At 28.2% G+C, this 24023-nt stretch overlaps 1 protein-coding gene across 1 annotated transcript in view; it reads left to right on the top strand.

The window, feature by feature from the left end:
* The first annotated feature begins 5339 nt into the window (after positions 1-5339).
* The window catches only part of LOC107455465 (synapsin), a 283672-nt gene continuing 264988 nt past the window's right edge, over positions 5340-24023 (top strand). The window contains exon 1 of the mRNA XM_071187941.1: positions 5340-5477. The gene's annotated coding sequence lies outside the window, so the exon portion shown is untranslated. The remainder of the gene's footprint in view (positions 5478-24023) is intronic.

Below are 24023 nucleotides of genomic sequence, written 5' to 3'. Positions count from 1 at the left end.
ATCCTTTTAAGAGAAATCACGATAAAATTACCAGGCTATTTTACAGAAAGGAAGTACATTTTACAAAACGTAAAATTTTGATATCCATAATTTTTTTTTTTAGATTTACATTTTGAGTTTCTTTATTGGTAGTTTAAGAATGTTTTGAGGACACTTGACTTCTCTTTAAGTTTTTCGCCTTCCCTCACACTCCTAAAAATTTTTATACTGCATACACTAGGAAGAAAAAGATTGCTATCTAAGTGCTACTGCAGTAACTCTCATTTTTCGCTTACGAAGTTGGCGGTTCTAAACTGGAGCTCACAGATTTTTCGTCTGCCTTTTTAAAGGAATACTTTGAAAATATTCTTAGATTTTAGCTGCATTAGTTTTCTCTTGACTTCTTTTAAGCGTATCTAGATTTATTGTTCTTAATGTATTTCTTATTTTTTCCCTTGTACATTTATCAAATTAGAACCAATTCGAATTTAGAAAATTTTTTTTTGGGCATAGTAAAGTTAGAAAATTTACCCATTCATTAGAATTATGTATTTATTCATTCCTTAGCAGTTAAGCTTCTTTTTTTCGTTATTAGAATAAAAATGAAATTTTCTGGTAATTTTACCGTAAAGTTATAAACAAACCACGATTTCAAAAACAGTCGTATTTTCTACTGCTTCTTACGAGCTAGAAAAAATGGTAAATGTTACTATGCTCTGATAGTTTGGATCAAAAAATTTTTTTTGTTTATTTTTTTGTCCATTACTATTCATTCAAATTGCTGATCATTTTATTATAATTTTTTTTTTTGATATACAGCGGAAAAAACCATCAAAAACATGATCGTTTAAAATTCTTAGGAAAAGAATCTTGAAAAAGAAAAATATTGACTAAAAAAGTATTGAGAGATTATAGATATGTACTTCTTAGAAATAATTGAAAAAATAAAAAATAAAANTAATTTTACCGTAAAGTTATAAACAAACCACGATTTCAAAAATAGTCGTATTTTCTACTGTTTCTTACGAGCTAGAAGAAATGGTAAATGTTACTATGCTCTGATAGTTTAAATCAAAAAAAATTTTTTGTTTATTTTTTTGTCCATTACTTTTCATTCAAACTGCTGATCATTTTATTATAATTTTTTTTTGATATACAGCGGAAAAAACCATCAAAAACATGATCGTTTAAAATTCTTAGGAAAAGAATCTTGAAAAAGAAAAATATTGACTAAAAAAGTATTGAGAGATTATAGATATGTACTTCTTAGAAATAATTTAAAAAATAAAAAATAAAAATCGTAGTTAAAATTTCCATTTATAAATAGTATCAAATTTGAAATATACATAAATGAAATCAGAAAAATATTGATGAAATCAGAAAATATAGATCAAATTAAAAAAAGTTTGATGAAATCTGAAAAGATTACATAAATGAAATATTTTCTTTTCCTTTCTTTTGTAGCGTATTAATGTATTTATTTTAATAGCAATTGTATAAGAAAGCAAAAAGAACGAGGATGTATTTTTTAATTCATTTGCTTCTTTATGTTCTTGTTTGTTGCTAAAGTAATGCTGAGTAAGAATTCCGAAAAAAGTTGGTGCAACAATTTATTCTATATAGCCGATCTTCATTCATTCAATTTTATTTCAAGTTGAGTTCCTTATTAAGTTTTTTTTAAGGAAAAAGCATACTTACTGTTTTAAAATTATTCGTTATGCGTTTTTAGTTTTATTGAAATAAAACTGTTTTAATTTTTTCTATCATGCTAAAAAGTGATTGCTATTATTATTGATAACTGCTCATTGTTACCAATGATACACGAGACAGCTTTTCACCACAGGGTAACGGATCTTATAATTCGCGGTTACGTAATAATTCATGTTTCTGATAGTTTTGACACTGCATTTTTAATTATGTCTAACTTTCTGTCTATAAGGTTTCTTTTTCGAATTGCAGGTATTTCCACTATTTTTTCTTTATTCGCAGTAGAAAAACACTGCTGAAAACATCATTGTTTAAACTTTTTGAGGAAAAGGAACTTATAAAATGTAAACTAATATCTAGCCCAAGCGAAATGGGTAAAAGACATTAGAAATTGAGAAAAAAAAATTAATTCCAACCCTTTTTTTACTATTTAGTCTTTGGTAATTTACTATCGTGTGCGTGGTGATGGAGCCTACTTGCAATTGAAATTTCTATCATTTATAGAATAACTCAAGCACTTAATATTTAACGGAGATTCGTGCTTGATATCAATGCACATTTCAATCATTTTGTGACCCCTGTAATCAGAATTTATAGTCATTTTATCGCCAATCGAAATTGTGGATAATTCGAATTTTCAATTAACCAATGCCGGATGATGATAATACAAGTTTCAGTCTTTTCTGGTTGGTTGGTTGTCTCTAATGCCACTTGCCACACGGGCAAGCCTGCTTGATCAAACCGAGCAAATATAAGGCAGAGTGTGCGATTCTTGTTTTTCAGTGGTGCCATCTATGGCCAAGAATTCGACTTCTGCCACATCATACGTCACACCTGGATATAAAACGGACCCATTCATACATCCATTCATTCATCTACATATCGTAATTTTGACTTGAATCAGAGAACGATCTATCTCCAATCCAGTACCCCCAGAGGTATTGATTTGTTATGGGAACATGGAGGACTTTGATTTTAACTTGCATCAGTCACCAACTACATGGGGATTCTTCGGCCGGCGGGGTTCGAACCCACGATCTCTCGGACATGGGCCCAGCGCCCTACCGATCAGGTTATCCCGGCCTAGTCTTTTCTTGAACGCTAAAAGTAGAATGTTTCGTCATGTTATCGTCAAAAGAGAGATCTTTAATAAAAATTTTGACCATGGTCTGGCTACCTAGAGTGCTCAAGTTTTTATAGGAACTTTGTCCTGGATCACAAGACAAATTTTTTGTGATTTCCTGATTATTGCATAAGTAAAATTTATCGTCATATTACGACCAAATAATAATTTGTCGTAAATCCGAACTTCAACCACTTTCCGTCTGGCTAGAGTGGTCAAATTTTGATAGGAGAGATGTGTCTGATGCCAACACAAATTTTAATTGATTTCTAACTAATACCAATGAAATTTGACTCCATTATATTGGCAGTCGTAATTTCACCTACTTTTCGTAAAAAAAAAAATAAAAATATTAGACACAAAGTTAAAATAACGAATACTACAAAATAATATTAAAATTAAATTTAAAACAAGGTTTTTCAAGTAAACTAATATGGATAAAATATTTTTTTTTCATACATTAAATGAAAAGAATTAAGTGCCTCTCGTATTTCAATTATCCGAGCTAACAATTCCTTTCTCGTCTTTTGAAAATGATACGCTGTGTTCGCTTGTGATAATCTACAACATCCCTGTTAGTGTATTTAAAACATTTAATTTTTACAATGTTTTTCATTTTTTTGTTATGTTAATCCGAATCTTAAAAAAAATACTCAGGTAATTGCTCAAATTGGACTGATTTCATTCAATTTTTGTATTTTTCCATGTAAAATTATATTCTTTGAAATGATGTAAAATTGTATACCCCAAAATATTTTCGACTAATATAAAATAAAATTAATATTGAATAAAATTATAACAAATGATAAAATTTATTGAAAGTGGAATCATGGTCAAGTTTCATGATCATCAATCAAGTTTTTCTCGGAATCATTTTTGGATAGATAGATTTTATAATTGTGTGTAAGAGTTTTCAATTTGTTTAAAAAGTTCTCGAGACATGGCGAAATACGCAAAATGTAAAGTTAATGTTAATGAGTCCAAACTTCATACCGCTCTCTTGACTAAACTGTTGGGAGCATATTTCCCAAATTGCGGCTTCCCCCTGTATCAGAGGTTTCCAACTTACATGAGGCCGGGGGCCACAATTAAAAACACAAATCAAATGGCGGGCCGTAACTTCATCAAAATTTTATGTAAGCCTCTTTTATGTTTGAAGGAACATTAAATATTACTGTCAGATTTTTACCAAGTTGTACAAAACAAAAGTATTGAATTACAAACTAAAATAAGAAGTAGATAATTAAAAATATTTAATTGCATATTAAAAAATTCGGGCTACAGTAACTTTAATGTGCACCCATGTATTATACAATCGATGTCTAGTTGTTAAGATATAAAACTTTAAAAAGGTTGGTATTAAAACTAACATATTAGCACACAAAATGTTCAATGACAAAATTGAGGTTTGTCTGCTGCAACTACCAGAGAATAGATATTTACATTTTAAATTTAAAATTTACAAAATGTAAATATTTTCTTCCAAAATGAGTGGTTTCAAAAAGTTAAATCGGAAAATTGCTTCGAGAAAATTTCTGATACACACGTGCTAAATTATATTCTCAAAATACAAGAAAAATGAAACAAAAAAGAGCAACACATACGATTATTTTTGTATTTGAATAAATATTTTCTTGGATGCAAAACTTGAGAAATAATTTTTTTTTCACCGTAGGTATGATAAATTTCACAGAAACGGAGAGATTAGGTTTTTATTAACGACAAAAGTATTTTAAACCCATATAGGTTTTTTACGAAAATTGTCCGTAAAAAATGACAACTAATATATTTTAGTTCGCGGGCCACAAAAAAAGGCTTAGCGAGCCGGATGCGACCCCCGGGCCGCCAGTCGGAAATCACTGTCCTATATCCTTGGGGCTAGAAATTCAAATACGTCGAGAAAGAAGTTATGCTTATTCAGAGAAAGTACGTTTTTTTTTTGTGTTATTTCGTTACTTAAAATATCGTCTGCACTAATTAAGTAATATATTTGAAGTCATCTTCTCGAACCATTATGATTGAGTCCTAGAACGAGAAGATCCGATTATTAGTTATTCAGAGTGGTCCGTTTTTTGTTCTGCACACTGTACTTGTGATGTCCCGTAATATGTTTCTCCATGTTTCATTGAAATACCGTTTTGATTTCTGCCATTTATGAATAAAAAGCACACAATTCTTTTTGCAGCGTTTAGAAATCTCATTTTACATTTAAAATAAAATTAATATACATTTTATTACTTTTAATGGTTATTTCACCAAAATAAATTGAGTTCCAATTCCAATTTTAGGACGAATAATCCTTTCTTCGAACGGTATCATAAAAATAAAATACAAGTTTCCACTTTCTACTTCCTAAAGAACAAGTTTAAACTAAATAGTATTTTCCATTTTTTGTTATTTTACAGCGAAAATAATAATCATGGAAATCTTCATGGAACATATTCAATAGTTTGAGTTGACCAATCGATTTATAATTGTTTTCACAAGTTTTGATGATAGAACCTTGTTAATTATTGGTGATTCTCTTTTGCCAACTGCACACAATAGATGGCGCTGCTACTTACTGAGGACTTGAGTGGAAAATCACTATGCTTTGCAGGGAAAGTGTCATTTATAAGGTCGTCTTCTCTCCGAGTTTCATCTTAGAGAATTCGTTGTTCTTCGCATGGTATGTAACTATTTATTTAATAATTAAGTAGAGTAACTTTTGGTTTGTAAATAAATAAATACATGCTATATGTTTTATTTATAAAAAGTTAGAAAAAGAAGGTGTGGTTACCGATAACATGAGATTTAAGCCTAACTAATATTTATATTATTCTAAAGTTTCAGAAACCGAGTTTTTTATTCTTTATCTTCTTTATATGTTTCAGAAAATAATTTAAATTGAATGAGGCGTGTGTAAAAAATTAAAGTAATAGAATTAATATTATTTTTGTGTTGTATATTATTTTAATTTTTGTAAAGTTTTCTTTGCGTCCTTTTCCATTAAACAAGATCAAACATCAAATTATTTATAATGTATGTGAATGATTCTTTATAAGTGATGCTTTACACCCTATATTTATGAATGAGTATAGTGTAAAATAAATTGATTTTCTTGTAAAATTTTTATTATGATTGCTTTTGTGAGTGTAAATAATGGTTTAATAGGTAGCAAGTTTAAATTAAGCCAATGATAAAATTTAAAAATTGTTTTGAAAATATTAAGGCAACATTATAATTGATAAGACAATCACGAGTTTTAAGTTGTTAATCAAAACTTAGCAATTATTTATTTTTTACATACGTATTTAAGTTTTCATTTCTCTTTCTATACGTATAATGTTATTTTATAGTTAGTAACATCATAAATTTTTATCATTTTAAGTTCAATAAAAACTAACTTTTTTAAAAAAAAAAACTTCTATAAATGTTTTAAAACATTTCTATAAAATTTCTTTCATTGCCCTATCAAACTGTAAAGACAAATTTCCTAATTTTATCTTTAAAATAATTAATAACAATACTTAGAATGCAAAGTATTATGCTTCATTGAAAAAAGTAACATATGCTTCATTTATTGCTTACAATAGCTAAGAATTTACTCTGTTGTACTTTCATTTAAGTTGTCGAAAAATTTAGAGATTTTTTTATTATTATTTGATCAAATTGATACACATTATTTTATTTTATTAAAGATTATTAAAATTTAGCTTTTGAGGCTTTAGGTATCCTTCAAATTACAGAAAAGTAAAAGTAATACGTTTTCTAAATTTAAGTAACTGAATTTTATTCCATACACATTAGTTACAAAAATATTGAAAATAAATAAGGAAGTTTTTTAATTTAAAAGAATTGGGCACTATTAATATATTGGCAATATAGTTTTATGCAATAAACTATCAATCGTTTCACTTGCTTCGAAAAAAGTTGGGTTTTTTTTCTATCATGCGAGAGTGTTTATTCAATTGTGGTTAAGACAAAGGAAACTAAGCAAATGCTTGTCATACTTCCCATTTTTTAACAAATTTTCATGGTTAATGCAGAATTCTATTTTATCGATAACTGTACATTTTAGGAACTCTGTGGCGCACTATCTAAATTATTTTTTTTTAGTGAAGCTAATAACTAAATTTATAATAAAATTCATTTTTTATAGAAAGTATCGCAAATTTCACACAAAAAGTAAGGAAAACTTTTCAGAAAAAATAACTTTGATTGAATCACGAAGTAGAGGATGGAATAACGAATTTGGAGTCACAGACTCCTTCAAAATTTTTATTGAAAATAAGTTTATGAATTTATACGTCTTTATACTTCGTGCCTTTGTTGGGCTGTCATTAAAAAGTTCGTTAAATGACTTAATTTAGCAGCTAAGTGTGATCACTAAAATAGTAAATGACCTGAAAATGACGCAATAATGACTAAAATATTTCTAAACAATGAAAAAAAATTTTCCTTTTGCGAAGTGTTTTTTTTAAATGACTCTGAACTATAAGTCATCAATTTGTCCTTTTTTTCCCGTTGTCCGTTGCATTCATTTTAGCACCTCAAATTTTGTGGGAGATTTGGGACATTCTTTAGACTTCTAGTTTTTTATAAAGCAAGTCTCACATTTATAAACCTATGCTTAAAAAACGCCTTGGTTTTATGTGAAAAAGTAATAAAAGTGTTTTCTGATTGATATGTTTGAAACGCTATTAAAACGTTCAAAATATTTCGTAAAGTTTATTTGTTACACAAGTGGTTTGCTGAAATTTCGGATTTTATAAATATATAATATCTATTTTTTGGATTGTATTTTATCTATTAAACTATATGATACCAATAAGAGATTATTGTCACGTAAAGTAACATAAAGTGACAGGTGAAAGTTAAGTTGCAATTTTAACTTGCTTTGAGTGCAGCAACCGTAAAATCCATTTTACCATAAGATCAGTTTCTACCCAAAAATTCCCAAATTTTACTGTATACCGAAATTTTTACCAGTATGATTTAAAATTTTTACAGGAATATTTATTCAATTACAAGGATGCATTTATTTTAGGGGAAATATTAGTGCAGAAGTTACGGTATATCATATTGTTTTGTTCCGTGAAATTTTGCCGTAAAATGGGATTTTACTGTAAAATATACTGGTACTCTGAGTGCCGGTACATTTTACAGTAATTTGATCCTTACGTTTTCAGAGTGCGATTAATTTTCTAAATGATTTTTTTGATTTCAACTTAATTATCAGAAAAATGGTTAATTTACGAGGGTAAGGAAAATTATCAATTCTACACAGATCAATATTAATTTTTTGCCAAAATATTTAAAAGATACATTGAAGTTTCAGTGTATTAAATAACAATTTCTTTTTACACTGTTAGAAGTTTCCTTCTAAAAACATGGTGAAATAACCGGCTCCAGTCTGTCCATCCAATTAACCAGAAAGTTTACTTGGAAGAACAATTTTCACCCTTGCAATTTTAAAATCGTTTACAGCTAGTATGGTTAAAATATCATGAATAAAAAAAACTATGCGGTTTTTCTAACCGTTTGCTATTAGCATGGTCTTTAAAGTGTAAAAAATAAATTTACCTGGACATTAGAGATAGTTTAACAGCTTTATGATGCCGTCATACATGAGTGAAGGAAAGTATCCTATTCTAATAGTCCAGGGTCACTAATTGAGGACAACGGGACTCTGAACGGAAAAATTGTGGTGTCTACGCTGCGACTCAAAGCCCTGCTCTATCTGTCATGAGATTGACAGATTAGCTCTCTTGGCTATAATATGTACCAATCTGCAAGGAACTAAGTGGCTTCATTAGGTGTGCCTAGTATGTGCGATAAAATTCTGGTTGTTTCACTGTATTAGGTGAAATCAGTTAATAAACGATTTTTCTCACAGTTAACAATTGGAATACTATCTTATTTATGGTAATATATATTGTTTGAATATGGTAAATTAACAATTGACAATTGAAAAAAATTGTAATTTAAAAAAAAAAATCGAGAGACTTCTAACAGTGTTATATTTTAGATTAACTTAGGTTTGGATAACATCACATTGATTATACAGCAGCCAAAAGAAGTCTATGGCCAGTATATTTTTCTAACTTCTTTCGGTTTTTATGTATATAACTTTAAAAAATACGTAATTTTTTTAAAAGAAGCATATAAAATCTATGCTATATTTAAAACAGACTCGTTTGAAAGAAAAATAATTTTCATTCAACTTTTTATTGTAATTAAATTATAATAACTAGCCGAAGACTTTTGTATGCAACTGTAAATACAAATAGCAGAATTCGAATAGATAATACAATACGGTGATTGATTGTCCGTAATAAAAGCAAAATAGGGCACTTCGAGGCTATAAAACCCGTCATCCATCTATAAAAATTAACCATCCTGAGAGATCATCTCGTCAATAATTTTGTGCGTGAGAGGTTTAAAGTTTTTAAACCTCTCTTTCTCTACTATTTTCAACAATAATTTACTTATTTAATTTTGTTAAATGAAGGGAATACAAAAGGGAATAATTTTTGCAATGGAAAAAGATAAGTGATTATATTAAAATAATAAATTGGGTATGTATGCATAGTTTAATTTCATTTTGTTAAATGAAGGGAATACAAAAGTGGATAATTTTTGCAATGGAAAAAGATAAGTGGTTATATTAAAATAATAAATTGGGTCTGTATGCATAGTTTAATTTAAAAAAAAGAAGTATTCGATAAAAATCTAACTAAGTATAATCACTAAAGGGTCTTGCGATGGCAATCAGTGAAAAAAGTGATTTTAGAAAAATTTTCAACATAGCATAAACTATGTAGTGAATCAAAGTTAAACTTTCTTGTTTATACTTGTTGATCGGCAAATATGGTTTAGGCTTTTTTGCAAAATTTTTGATCCTTGAAAGTTTGTACCGGTAAAAACAATTTTTGTTGATATTTAGATAACAGGGTACCATTATAACGCCAATCAAAAGTGTCAGAAACAGGAAAGTGATGTAAATTCGTAATCTTCAGAACTCTTTTTGTTTTAAGAGCAAGAAAAAATTTAAAATATATAAAAAAGATTAAATACTGAACTTTTTTAGTTTTTGTCAACCGATTTCTTAATTTATTAATAAATTCTTTTTATCTAAGTAAAAAACTTGTTTTATACTTTAAACGATATTAAAGATATGAAAAAATATTAAAGATTTAAAAGATATAAAAAGAAGATACTTAGATAAAGGATGTTAAGTAAAAAACTTGTTTAAAGAATTACAAAAATATGATTATCTCAAGAATTACTTGACCGATTTCCTTTAAATTTCGATTTCGTAATTTAAAATTAAATCGATTAAATTGGTGCAAATATTTATGTGTCTCCCAATTAAATTTTTACGGCCATTACTAAAAAATTAAAAATAGGAAGAAGAAATAATAATAAAAATAATAAAATAATATATAATAAACTAATAAATAATAAAATTATAAAGTTATAAAATTCCAAAATAATTAAATTATGAAATAATAAATTGCAAAATACTAAATAATAAAATGATAAATTATAAAAATAATAAATAATTATGAAAAATAATTTTTACAAGTTATTATCTTTCAATAAACAAGTTTGGTAGTTGTGTGCAAAGAGTTTTTGATTCGCTTCATTAATTCAGGAGACATTTAAAAATTCGTAAAAACCGCTTTCGACAACCGCTATTCTGACTAAACTATGTTTCCAAGTTGGAGACACTCTCCAAATTTTGAGAATCAAGAAGTCGCCGTAAAAAAGTCCTTTTTTTTTAAAAAAAGGTAAAGTATAATGCTGAACGTACGAAGTTAAAGTATAGTTTACGCTAATTTAATTAACCTATTTTAATTAACCTATTTTAGACTGGGCTACTAAAATTGAGTTTCAGTACGTAAAAATCCATTCATTCAATTAGTATTTGCTTTTTTGCTCACTGTACATCGTTAAAGAATAACTTTTTTTTCACCAGAACTAGAATGTATTTACACTGATTTTATAATAGACTCTGTAAAATCTAATATTCAGACAAAATTTCTAGTTGTGTCGGCAATGTAAAAAAATAGGGTTGTTAAGTATAATTCTGTTTTGAAACAATGAATAAAGTAATTGATGATAGTAAATTATAATAGATGACTTATCGTTAAACTAGTTTTTTTATATGGATCTAATATAGGAACCTAAAAATGAAAATATATTTAATGTCACGTCTAGCCAAAACCTTATTTTTAGCAAATGTCGACTGGTGTCGGAGAATCTTTACAAGCACAAAATCTATCATATTATCTCTCAAAGATTACTGATGAGATAGTCTGCAAGTTTACGATCTCATTGCAGCACATAAAAAGACTAAAATCGATTGGATTTCAGCCAAAATCAAAGTAATCACTTGCATTAAAACTTTTTGGAAGTATTTTAAATTAAAAGATAGAAACGAAATCAGCTGCAACAACGATAGAAATTTACTTACGTAAGCAAAAGCATCAATATTAATTATTAAATTTTAATTACATGTGAAGTTATTGCTTTGTTTTGAAAAAAAATATTAAAAATGTCCTGGGAGCAGAAAAAAATGGATTAACGGATTCTTAGATTACTAATTTTTAATTTGATGATCGTTGTTTTTCATAATGAAATGCAAACTTAATCTTTCGAGGGTTTAAAATTAAATACGCTAATTTGTGCAGATGATATTTTAAGTTACGAAATCTGAAACAAAAATGAATCTGAATTTGGATTTTTGATCCTCAAGATAGGAGAGGTCAAGATACAATTTGGATGGAATGAATGGTAGCAATATTTAAATCAAAAGAGTGGTGGAATGCTTTTTAGCCTTTAAATGATTTCTTTGGGGGGAATTTCACTATATTTTTAAAGCAATTTAATAATTTTTTCTGCTCACAATTATGAAACTCATTTTTTCAAATGTGGCACGGCTTAAAACTTTTTTTTATAATTTAACTAAAAATGATCAAACAATTTTGAATTTTCAGGTATAACAATTTGAACTGTAGTTTTAAATGACAAAATTCCAAAAATTCCAGCTGAATTGATAGAAAAAAAATCTAGAGAGGTATAAATTTAAAATTCGTATTTTTGAAAATTTTTTTGTTCCGAAGAAATAAAGTAAAGCTGACACCGTATTTCGTTATTGTATAATCTTTTTTAAAAATAAAATGTATACATTTATTAATTTATTTAAAGTTATTTATTAGAGATTTTTTTATTAACTTGTGTTGGCTTAATACATGACCGCGAAACGTTATATTTTCTTTCTACATCAAAAAATATTTTGAAATTAGCTAGAAAACTAATATTGTTTTTTTAACCAAAAATCAGCTCTTGATTCATTTATGATAAAAGCTTTTGATTTTCCATGATTTATTAATATCCTGTAAAAATTAGAATTTATCCCAAATTTTTATCTTTCTCAAATTTTTGAAAAGTATTGGCTCATTAGATATGACTAAGTTTGGTCAGCATTATATTTGATCAATTTATTTTGAAGAATGGTTAAGACTGTGTGTGTTGTTGTGAATAAGTTGAATACATTTATTAAAATGTTTGCTTATCAATGCTGATATACGGATAAAATTAAACTGAAAGTATATTTTCGTGTCACACAATTCGGATGGCACTTAACTGTGCGAAGCAAAAATTAAATTATATAGTCAAGTGATTCTGGAGTTCTGACAGAAATGCTATGCCACAATGTTAATTTTAATCTCATCTCTTTAAAGTTGGATCAAGTTCCTCTTATTTCTTCGCAGTTCATTTTTTTTGGAATAATGTCATTAATGAAAAAAAACGTTTTCAATGTTATGATTACGCCACAAAATCCAGATCACACATTGTATATTAATAGTATCAACAGCTGTTTTTTGTTTTGAGATGTCTTTGATAAACAGGGAACACTAAGTATTTAAAAATATTAAGACAGAACTATATAATTCGTAAACAAAATAAAAATATGAAGTGTAATGTTTTTGAATGCCTTCTTGAAATGTAAGAGATTATGTTTTGAAATAAGAAAGGTTTCCAAAATAAAAGATGTTGATAATACAGAAATGTTCCTTTCCATTAGATTTGATAATTACCGCTAGAAAAAAAAGCATGGTCAAAGCTACCAGAATATGATAAGATTTAAAATGTTTCTGACTTTAAGGGAACACCAAAAAGCTCGGAAACTTTCACAAAAGTGTTTTGGCAATGATTTTGGTAAGAGTAACAATAAAATATAGTTTTATTATATGTGATAAAAGTTGGTAATTTTATCATGATACCCCAGAGCATGGCATAAAACTATTTTTTCAGTTAAATTTATTTATCAGCTTTGTATTTGTTACTAAATGTGTGATAATAAGAACTATAAGTTTGAAAATCAGAATTTTCGGTAAGTTATTACCGTATGAAAAAAAATTACCAAATGAATAGTTTAAATGCCGTATATTTTGGTATTATTATTCAGAAGTATGCTTGCTTCCTTTTTTTTACAACGGATGTGTCATTACCATTGAATACGGTAATTTTGCAATTTTTTTTCCGTGTACGATCTTTTTTGAATAAGTTATTTCCGAAACCTAATAAGTCACTATATTTTGAATTTTCCTTCTAAAGCACAAATAATATGAAACCCTTTAAGAAAATTTGTTGGTATTGCAGAGATTAAGAAGATTTGTTGGTATTGCAAAAATTAATCCCTAAACATTCTTCAAAAGAGCTATGTTTGATTTTCAAACAACAAACCCTTCATAATTCGTGAAGTTTCTGAAGCAACTTATTCATTCAATTATTTAATTAGTGTCAAAAAGAATATTTTCAGTATATTTTAAAGACATATTAAAAATTATAAATTGCAGCATTTATTATGCATGAAGTTTTCAATTATGAATATTTTGCTTTTTCTTCAGCGGTGAATAATAAGTCGAACGTATTCTTTTTAAATTTCCCAAAACTTTCTTTTTGATTTGATATTTTTAGCAACAATGTCTAATCTGAAATTTCGGAACATGTAGAATGTGAATATGGTGCAAATTTGCGCAATATTAACGTGCATATTTTTCAAAAAATTATTGAATCCTGAGTTGTGGTTGCGTAGGAGATAGAGCATTCGCTTCAAAATGAGGTAACCCAGTTTTGAACCTCATCGATGGTTGGTTGGTACGAATTTTGCTTTCGGCTCGCACCGACCACAGGGCAAACGTAAAATATTTTCAGTGGTAGACTTAGGTGATCTTCCTCCCCATGAAACACACCCTAAAATCCTCCATGAAGAATAGTTTGGCCAAAAGCTTCAAACATTTTATCAAATATTGGTCGTAAGAAGGCTCCACAAAGCGAAAAGTTTAGAGAGAGTTTTGATCATTGCACCAAATTATGAAAAATACACAAGATGTTAGGTGAATTATTTTTACAAATGCATCCAAATGCATAGATAATCAAAATCAGAACCATTTATTGGGGGAGAGGTGTAATTAAATGCGATTGGACTAACGTTGGATTCGAAATTTTGAGCAATTCCCTTAATGAGTGAAGTGTTGAGCATTTGTGAAAAAGGAATTACTATTATTAAAAAATATTTAAGAGAAAAGTTCTGTTGCATATTTCAAATCACGCAACAGGATGTGTTTCTTTGCTTGAATATAATTTTGTATTCGAGCAAGAGTTCACTATTTAGAGTTTTTCTCGGAAAATTAAGAAAAGAAAAGCAATAGGCACATTGAAATCAGTGAGGAGTAATGCAGCTTCATTGAGACAAACGCGCTTTTGTGAGGGATTTCTTGGTGGAACTAATCTGCATTTGTGCTTGAAGAAAAATCAAAAAAATCTCCCACAATTGACCCGACTATAAGAGAATTCTAACACAAAAAATGTGTGTACCGCTGAGGATATTTAAAAACACCTAATGGTCAATGCAATCCAGGAGGAATATTCGAACAGACTGGTCATCGCTGAGATTCGAACATTTGTAGGTAAGTGTTTTATCCCCATTTAATAGACATTCCGATTCAAAGTTAATTACTTATTCAACTTGAACCAACTGACACACAGAAGCTTTTAAAGTTCAAATAAAAGTTTCACTAACATATATTTTCGTTTGATTGCCTACGCTTTGTAGGAAAAGTCACAGAAAAGAACTTTTTCTATCATTTGTACGATAAAGGGCATTAATATTGAACTTTTATTGATTATTCTCTCATGAATTCCGAAGACCGAGAAAACTGAGATTCGAACTTTTCTGGCTTATCTCCAATTTTTGAGAAAGACAATGATAAATTAAAGACCTGCGTCATTAGAAACTGATAAAATAGCCAATTCCAAAATCAAAAGAATTTCAAATAAAATTTTATAATAAAATGTCGCATTAATGATGATTTAGAATTATTCTGGTCTCAAGATTTCAACAACTTTTCAAGATTAAATTGGTTCTATTTTGTTGATAATTGAGGACTTACTATCCACATATTCGTTTTCTCTTCTTGTAGTCTTCTCTCAGTGACGTCTTTCACAAATTCAAGAAAACAGTTGAATTGCTTAATTATTTATTGCTCAATTTTCAGTCATTTGACGATTATATATATATATATATANATTATGATTTGAAATGATTAACTGTTGAAAAAGTTCAATTCTGCAACGAATATATATATATATATATATATATATTTTATCATATATTAATATTTTAAGTGACATGTGTAAATAACAAGACTCACAGGTAAGTTCTTTCAAAAGTGATTTTAGATTTTATTTTACATTTACTGTCATTGAATGCTAAAAAAATGAGACCTGAGCATTGACGAGTTGATTTTAAAATACAGCCCTTTGAACCCTTTAAAATAACCATTCAAGTTTTTATTTTGGATGCTTAGGTTTGAATTGAGTTTTGCTTCGTCTGAATTTCGTTTTTTTTCCTTGGAAAAAAAAACAGGGTTTTAACGCTTAAAGGGGAAAAAAATTTTATTTAAAAATATTTGAGTTGAAAAGATAATTTTAAACAGATTTTACAATTCAAAAGTGTTTTATTATTTTAAAAGTCACTTTATAATTGAATTAAAATTACATTTTAAATAAATTATTATCTAAATGAAATCACTCATTGTTAAAGTGTGATGTATATTGACGAAATTATAGCGTGAGTATCAGTTATTATCTGAGTATGAAAAATTTAAAAAAATAAATAATTAGTGAGTAATTTGATAGTAAATTTTAATTTAAATTTGTATTAATTGAGACTTTTCCAACGGATTGTCTTACACGAGCAGTTGATTCTAAAAATATATCTTTAACTCATAAAAAATTATTTACATTTTTCAGAAAATATTTCTTTCTTGTTTTTCTATTTCTAATTAAAATTTTGTATACTGCGGTTCAAACTATATCTTTTTCATCATTAATATCTAAATCCTGCGGAAATTGAATACTTTTTATTTCTGACAGCTCAAATGATTTCACCAAAAATATATTCCATACAATGGTGTTGACAAGAAAACTCATTTTTATTATATGAGGTTCCCAATTTCCTTTATCTGTACCATTTGTGCATTGTTTCGTCCCAGAATTTGTAAAAAAAATATACAATATTAATTTACTTCCATCAATATTTGTTCAAAATCTATTTGTTACAAGTTTTTGAGGTAAAAACAAAATATTTGCTTTTTTTTTGGAAGTTGATCGATTCTAGAGAGAGGATTTGTAAAGAAACATACATTGATTAATTTACATCGTTATTTATATGATAATTAATCTATGTCACAATCAATAAGTATTTTATCGAAACTGTCAAAACATTTTCTATTCACCTCATTATTTCCGTAGACAATACATAATGTTCTATACTAATCTACATTGTATATAAATACATTAATCGTAATGGCTTAAAAATTCTAGGATTAATACATTATAGCTCTAATATTACATTGCATAGAACCATATTATTTGAAATATAATAATGAAAGTTTGTAAAGAATTTTTTGTTCCAAGAGGAATAGACGTCCTTGAGAGGAAAAGCTGATTATTTCTCGTAAAAAATTTCGTTTTCGTAAATATGGGACAATATTTTCAATACCATATTTATAAAAAGTACGTAATAATATTATTCAATAAAAGTCACAGTTTATTCATATGCTTACAGTTCCTGGCCAAATTATTAGACGAACTATAAGAATCTATGCAAAATCTTAATTATCAGGTGACACTATACAGCTTTATTGCTTTGACGCGGTTGAAACCGGTATTCACTTGTTTCCGTTCGTGTATTGATTAATTAAATCAGACGATATATAATATAAATTCGACGATTGGATTAATTATAGAATGTATTATATAAATATAGAATATTTATTATATCGGGTATTATAATAGTATATTATAATAATTAGACCAAATTATTCGACACACTGTAGTGTTTTGATAATTATATGTTTTGCACAAGTTTATATACTTTTACATTTAAACATGCGTGTAATGGGTTTTCATTCTGAAGGTTTTTTATATACTTCCAATTTGTATTTATCTTTAACGTATCGTATTACAATGTTAACCAATTGATAAACGAAAATAAACAAGTCTAAATCGGTTTCAGCAGTGTAAAAACAAGAATGATGCATAGTATCACGTGATAATTAAGATTTTACATAGAATCTTATAGTGCGTCTAATAATTTGTCTAGGGAACTGTAGGTATTTAATTTTTATGAATACTTTAAAATTTTTCCAATACTTGTTAAACAATGAAATATCTTTTCATAGGCTAAAAATTTTTAAATATTTGATATTTTTTTAAAATAGCAAAATTATTTTCTGACTAAATGCAACTTCGCACTAGTGTACCAAAACACAAATATACATTTATTAAAAAACAAACATTATTTCAGAAAAGCACTGTAGTACATACTTATCCTCTTCGTGAGTACAATTTTCAATAGTACGGTGAATAGTACAGTCTTCTTCAATCGTACAGTGAACAAAATATAACTCCGAATAACTTTTTTCTAAATATCTGATTTTCTCAAACTAAGTGATATATATAAGTGATATAAAGGCGGCCAAAAAAAAATTTTTTTTTTTGGGAGGGCACGCTATTTCTACATGAATTTTTCACACTCTAAAAAAGCAAGAAAAAATTGTGAACATGAAATTTTCCTTGTGACATACTTTAAATGACAAAATGCCAATTTTAAACTTTTCTCGACTTTTTCAATTTGAAAACTTTCTGACCCATTTATTCAGATAAAACGACTTTTACATAAATATAATATTATCATATAATGTCTCTCTAAAATGTATTTATAGAGATTTCATACTATAAGATTATATTTTAGTGTAAAAAAAATAATTTAATCAAAGTTCGTAAATTGAAAAAAATCGGGAAAAATTTTAAATTGGTATATTTTTATTTAAAGTATGTCACAAAGAAAAAATTTCTTGTTCACGATTTTTTCTTGCTCTTTTAGGGTGTGAAAAAGAAGAAAATTCATGTAGAACCAGCGTGCCGCAAAAAAGAAAAAAAAATTGTTTTTTGGTCGCCTAATTGGCGGTTTTTTGTAGAATTGCTCATATGCCAATGAATTAGTCAAACTATGCAGTTATGAAATCAGACATAAAAAAGTACCTTTTTGCAATAATTTTTGATGGATTTCTAAGCTTTAAAATAGAGGGAAATCTCAATAGGTCAGGCTGCAGAATGATCGAGGCATTTTGATGTTAGTTTCACTTTTTCCACTCAGAAAGGCGATTTGCTCGCATTTTATACGATGTAATTCTAAATTAAAAAACTTAACGAAATTGATAGAATAGATTCTGAGGTATGAAATTCGCTAAAAAAACAACATATTTTTGAACTTTAATTTCTCACGAAGTATTCCACCGATTTTAATAAAATTTTGTATATTATTCTTTTGAATGGCGCAAATATCCTTTTAAATGAATCAAAATGAAATAAAATTTGTATACCTCACAGTGTAAAATTTTCGCAATCATTATTAAATAAAAAATAATTATTAAAAATATTTTTAAACAGAATGTTAAGACAATTCGTTTTACTCAGAATAAAGACAATTCGTTTTGTCAATGAATTGTCGTTCGACAAAACGAATTTTAAAAATGTGAGCATATTTTATAAATTCATTGAAATATTTACCAAAATATAAAGAAATGACCAAAAAAGAAAATTAACATTAAGGGAACGAAACGTTCGATTGCTCTCCTGACTATCTACTGAACCAGATTGCGAACATAGTTTTGATGATCAAAGAGCCAAATTCGTTTAATTTAATTTCAGACGTTTTGTGCCTGATTCCGTAACTTAATTTATAGTTAGCATTAATTAATTTAGATCATCCTATTGAATCATTAAGTTTGGATTCGTGAAAAACTGATTAGTAGAACAAAGTTAATCAGGGTATCCTGCTTTCTATACATAAGCGTAACTGACACTCATCTAGTTCCTCCTGTTCTTCCTCATTTCCCTCATTCTCGTTTCCTCTTACCATCCATGTAAAGGCTATTGCTGAAATTTCAGTCGAATTCATTATATTATATTCAGAAGATAAGGGAACTCCTGGATCAAGATTCGGGATAAATTTGGCCATCGTGGAGGACTACTTGATGGAACTAACTCGCATTTGTGTTACAAGGAGGGGAAAATTTCGAAAACCTCTCACTGTTAACCTGACGGAAAGGGAACTCTAACCCATAATCCGTCTACTACAGAAGATATTTTTACGTTCGCACTGTGATCAGTGTGAGCCGGGTGCGGAATTCGTATCTACCAGTCAACTCTGGGATTCGAACCTGACTCACCTCATTGGAAATTGAACACTCTATACCTTGAGCCACAGCAGCTCAAATCAAATTATTAATAAAAACAATCAATGATAAAAAAAAAATCCTTATTAATTTTGATGAGAAATTGTATTACAATATAGCAATCAAAGTTTTTTCGCTACCATAAAAATGGTTAAAACTACCAGAAGAGGCCAAAATTTACCGTGTTTCTGGCTCAATGAGAACACCAAAAATCTCGGTTAAATTTTACGAAAGGCTTTGATAAAGACTTTGGTAAAATTTGCCAAATATGGATTTCTAATATGCGATAAAATTTGGTAACTATGGTAAAATGTGGTAATTTTAAGATACCTTAGAAAATGGCCTAAAATCATTTATTGGGTTAAATTAATTTAAATTTTCAGTTTTGTATTTTTTTCTTCATGTGTTATTATAAAAAAAATGATTTTGAACACCAAAATTACCGGTAAACCATGTTTTAATTATGTTGTTTGATTAAAAACATATACATTTGTTGCAACAGTTAAAATATTTGTCAAAAGCACTCACAAAGATAAATATAATCAGATATATTAGATATTCTTTCATTTACGTGTTCTCAATGCCATTTATGAACGGAAAAATTACTGCATGAATGATTTAAAGGCCACATGCTTTGGTTTTTATTACCAGAATAACTAAAACTGAGGATAAATCGTAATAAAGATGATTATGAATTGTAATTCTTGGAACGCATAATTCATATAAGATTTTTGATAGCACGGTACATCTGATCCGAGATATGCTGACTGAAAATGGCTGATAATAACTTTTAACATTAGATAAATCGATAGTAATTTGATGATCAGTAAAACTGAGGATAAATGGAAATAAAGATGATTATGAATTGTAATTCTTGGAACGCATAATTCATATAAGATTTTTGATAGCACGGTACATCTGATCCGAGATATGTTGACTGAAAATGGCTGATAATAACTTTTAACATTAGATAAATCGATAGTAATTCAATGATAAGTAAAACTGAGGATAAATGGTAATAAAGATGATCATGAATTGTAATTTTTGATAGGCATAATTCATATAAGGTTTTTGATAGTGGGGTTCATCTGATCCGAGATATGTTGAGTGAAAACGAATAGCTGATAAGAATTTTTAACATTAGATAAATCGAGATTAATTTAATGATAACTGAAACTGAGGAAAAATGGTAATAAAGAGATAAGTGGAAAATATTAATCAGATTTTAATACAAAATAAACAAGACCGATGAAATTCAATGAGATCGCTAAAAATATCTTTTGTACTTTTTTTTTAGATCTGAAGGAGTCATTTTAGGGTGTGTAGAGTTTTTTAATTTTTTATTTTTTAAAATTAGATTTCCTCATTGAAAACTAATAATATTAAATTATCATAGTTATTTTAAAAAAAATTCTATTAAATTTTTTCTACCAGTATTACCAGCTCTTTATTAGCTAATGTCACGTAATACAGTGCTGATGAACTGAACTTACTTAAAATGTATTACTCATATAGATTTTCAAGAGTGTGGTCCGATAAATACTGACAGAGGATCGATATGAAGTAAAATTTCGGATATGACATTAACGGATTATCATGGATAATGGAAGAGGATAATTAGTAAGAATAAGGCAAGTAGAAAATTAATAGGACTTCAAATTTTTAAAAGTCCTGCTTTACTTTTTTTTATTTTAGGCCTGAGAGAATAATTGTAGATAACGTATATATTTAACTGGAAGAACCTCATAAGGGACTGATGTTTTTCATATTACTTTATCATGCATGTTACCTTAAACAAAAATCTATACTTTTTTTTATCCAGTATTATCAGCTAAATTATTTCTGTATTAAATAATACTAAAAGTCACGTAATAGGACGCTTAGGAAATATATGTATTATTCATATAGATTTTTAAAAGGTTTTTCTGATTTGAGAGATGTTGACTTCGAAACTTTGTTTGATCCAGAAAAGGATGATTTTTGGGGATAATTCTGTATGTTTTGCTTCTCAGAGAAAGTCATTATTCGAGTTTCCTTAATTTCCTTTTTTTTGTAAGTTGTTTTGAAAGAAATCTGAGCATATTGTAACAGATGAATTATTGAATAAACGAAAATTATAAATCGGTAAAATGTAACGTATTTGATGAAATATTTAGGGGAAAAAAGCAAGATAAGAAAAATATTAATAGTTCTATGAGAGACATTAGCTAAAATACCACTCATATGAGAGAGTAGTTAAAATACTACTTATATGATCAATTAAAACACTACTTATATTATAAAAATTATTATAGCAATTTCTTTCTGGTATATGGATATGATTATTCAAATGATTTTATTTTTTAAACTTATTTTCGTTAAGTGTTAAACATAATCGGCTCATAAGTTCGTTTGAATTCTCAATTGAATCGGTATCAAGTTGTAGTTTAATTCAACATGATAAATCTTCACATTTTTCACAAATTTTTAAGTACATTTATAAGCCTATAACTTCTAGGAAAAGCCTAAACTTTAGCTAACAAAGCACAAAACTTTAATCTTCATAAATACGTTTTCTCGTGTTATGATGCAATTCTACGTTTAAAAATAATTCTGATGATTTATTCAAAAATAAGAGTATAAATTGTAAGTATAAGCTGATTTAAGCGTATGAGCCAAAGACTAATTTTATTTTATTTTATTTTATAACCGTTGCTGAACAGTCGACCCAGTTTTGGGTTTAAGACTATCAATTTTTAATTCCGTAGCCTTGCTATTTTGAATCCAGCCGAGAAGACAAGGTAACTCCTAAATCAAGTATCGGCGCAAACTAGCTATCCTGGAATACTTTTGACAGAACTAATCCTCGTTTGCTTTGCATAGAGAGGAAAACCACGAAAACCCCACATGGTTATCCCTCTCGTTAGGGGATTATATTTTTTATTATCCATCTACCCCTGATGATATTTTACGCCAGAACTCTGGTCTGGAAGTAAAATTCGTATTGACAAGCCATCGCCGTGTTTCACTCATAAGGAAGCAAGAGCTTTACTCCCTAGGCTACCATGATTCACCATAGACTATTTGGATAACTCAGCTATTTCCAAATAGTCGTCTGTTATTTTCAACGATCTAGGCTAACTTGAAAAGTCTCTAGTATGTTTTAATCAGTTTAACATTTAAGCCCTATTATAGGGAGTCCATATGAAATTAGGCTAATTAGAAAATTCATCATTCATTTCTCAATTAGCCTAACTTATTTCAGACAGTTTTCAATAAATCCAAAAGAGTGAAAGCTTATTGTTAATAGCGTCATTTAAAGTTTATTGCAACAGGCTCAAACAAATTTAACTTTATTAAATACCTCCTGGTATGTTTTTAATTAGCCTAAAGAAACATTGGCTGATTGTTAAGCCTATGTTTTATCAAGCAGATATCTCAAGCAGATCGGGAAATATTTTAAACATTTTATTTCGTCTTGCGCATTACAACCAGCAACAATTTGCCGGCAACTTATGTAGAGAAATGAATAAGAATTAAAAAAAAATGAATGTTTTGTTTTTCTCTATATATTTTTACAAAAATGCTTTACAGTGTACTTCCAAAAGTGATCAAACCAGTAATTGACTAAAAACTTGATAATGTACCTAAGTAATTTAAACGCCTGTTTTCTTTAGGGCGAAAAAAGGCCAAATCACGGAACAAAAAGTAACTGCCGGGTTTCTGGATACTTGCCAAAAGCTATACTCACTTGGCCTTTTTTTCTCCCAACAGGTGTCTTTTTTTCCCCAACACAACTAAAAATAATTTCCCCCTTTTTGCCAATTTTTGACTAGGTTATTTTTGGCAGTATACCCACGATTTTCTGAAAGTTACATTGTATACTATTTAAAATTAAAAGTTCGTAGGGTTTACGCATTTAAATTTGATTATTGCATCCATTTTATAAAAGAATAACTCTTCCAATCGATGGGCATTTTTTTAAGACTATAATATAAAACAAATAAGAAATACTACCTGATTTAAAACTTCATTCAGAATATGTTAATAGCAAATAACAGTCGACATGTTTCAAGAGCTTCAAAAATATGCGTCCATTTTCAAGACTTATCAGACATAGATCAGAAGAGACAAAAGTGATTTGAAATAAAGAAAACGTAAATTTGCCAACCAAAAATGGAAAAACGAAGGTGAGAAACAAAACTAGGAAAGCCTCAGTAGCCGAGAGCGAAAAAAGGTGTAAAAACAGAACAAGAAAAGCCACAATGGCTGAAAGGGGCAAATCAGGGTAAAATGCATTTACACGTACTTCGTAGGGGTGGTGAGGATCTAATGTCATTAAAAATGAATCAGCATTCATGTGAATGAAGCAAGATTCCAGGGCATCAAGATGAACTGATGTGATTGAGGTCTTGAAATAATTTCGGCATTGTCGA

Source organism: Parasteatoda tepidariorum, chromosome X1 (assembly GCF_043381705.1).
Source record: "Parasteatoda tepidariorum isolate YZ-2023 chromosome X1, CAS_Ptep_4.0, whole genome shotgun sequence".
NCBI lineage: Eukaryota > Metazoa > Arthropoda > Arachnida > Araneae > Theridiidae > Parasteatoda > Parasteatoda tepidariorum.
Note: the sequence above shows the minus strand (reverse complement) of the source record. Positions and strands in the feature narration are given on the sequence as shown.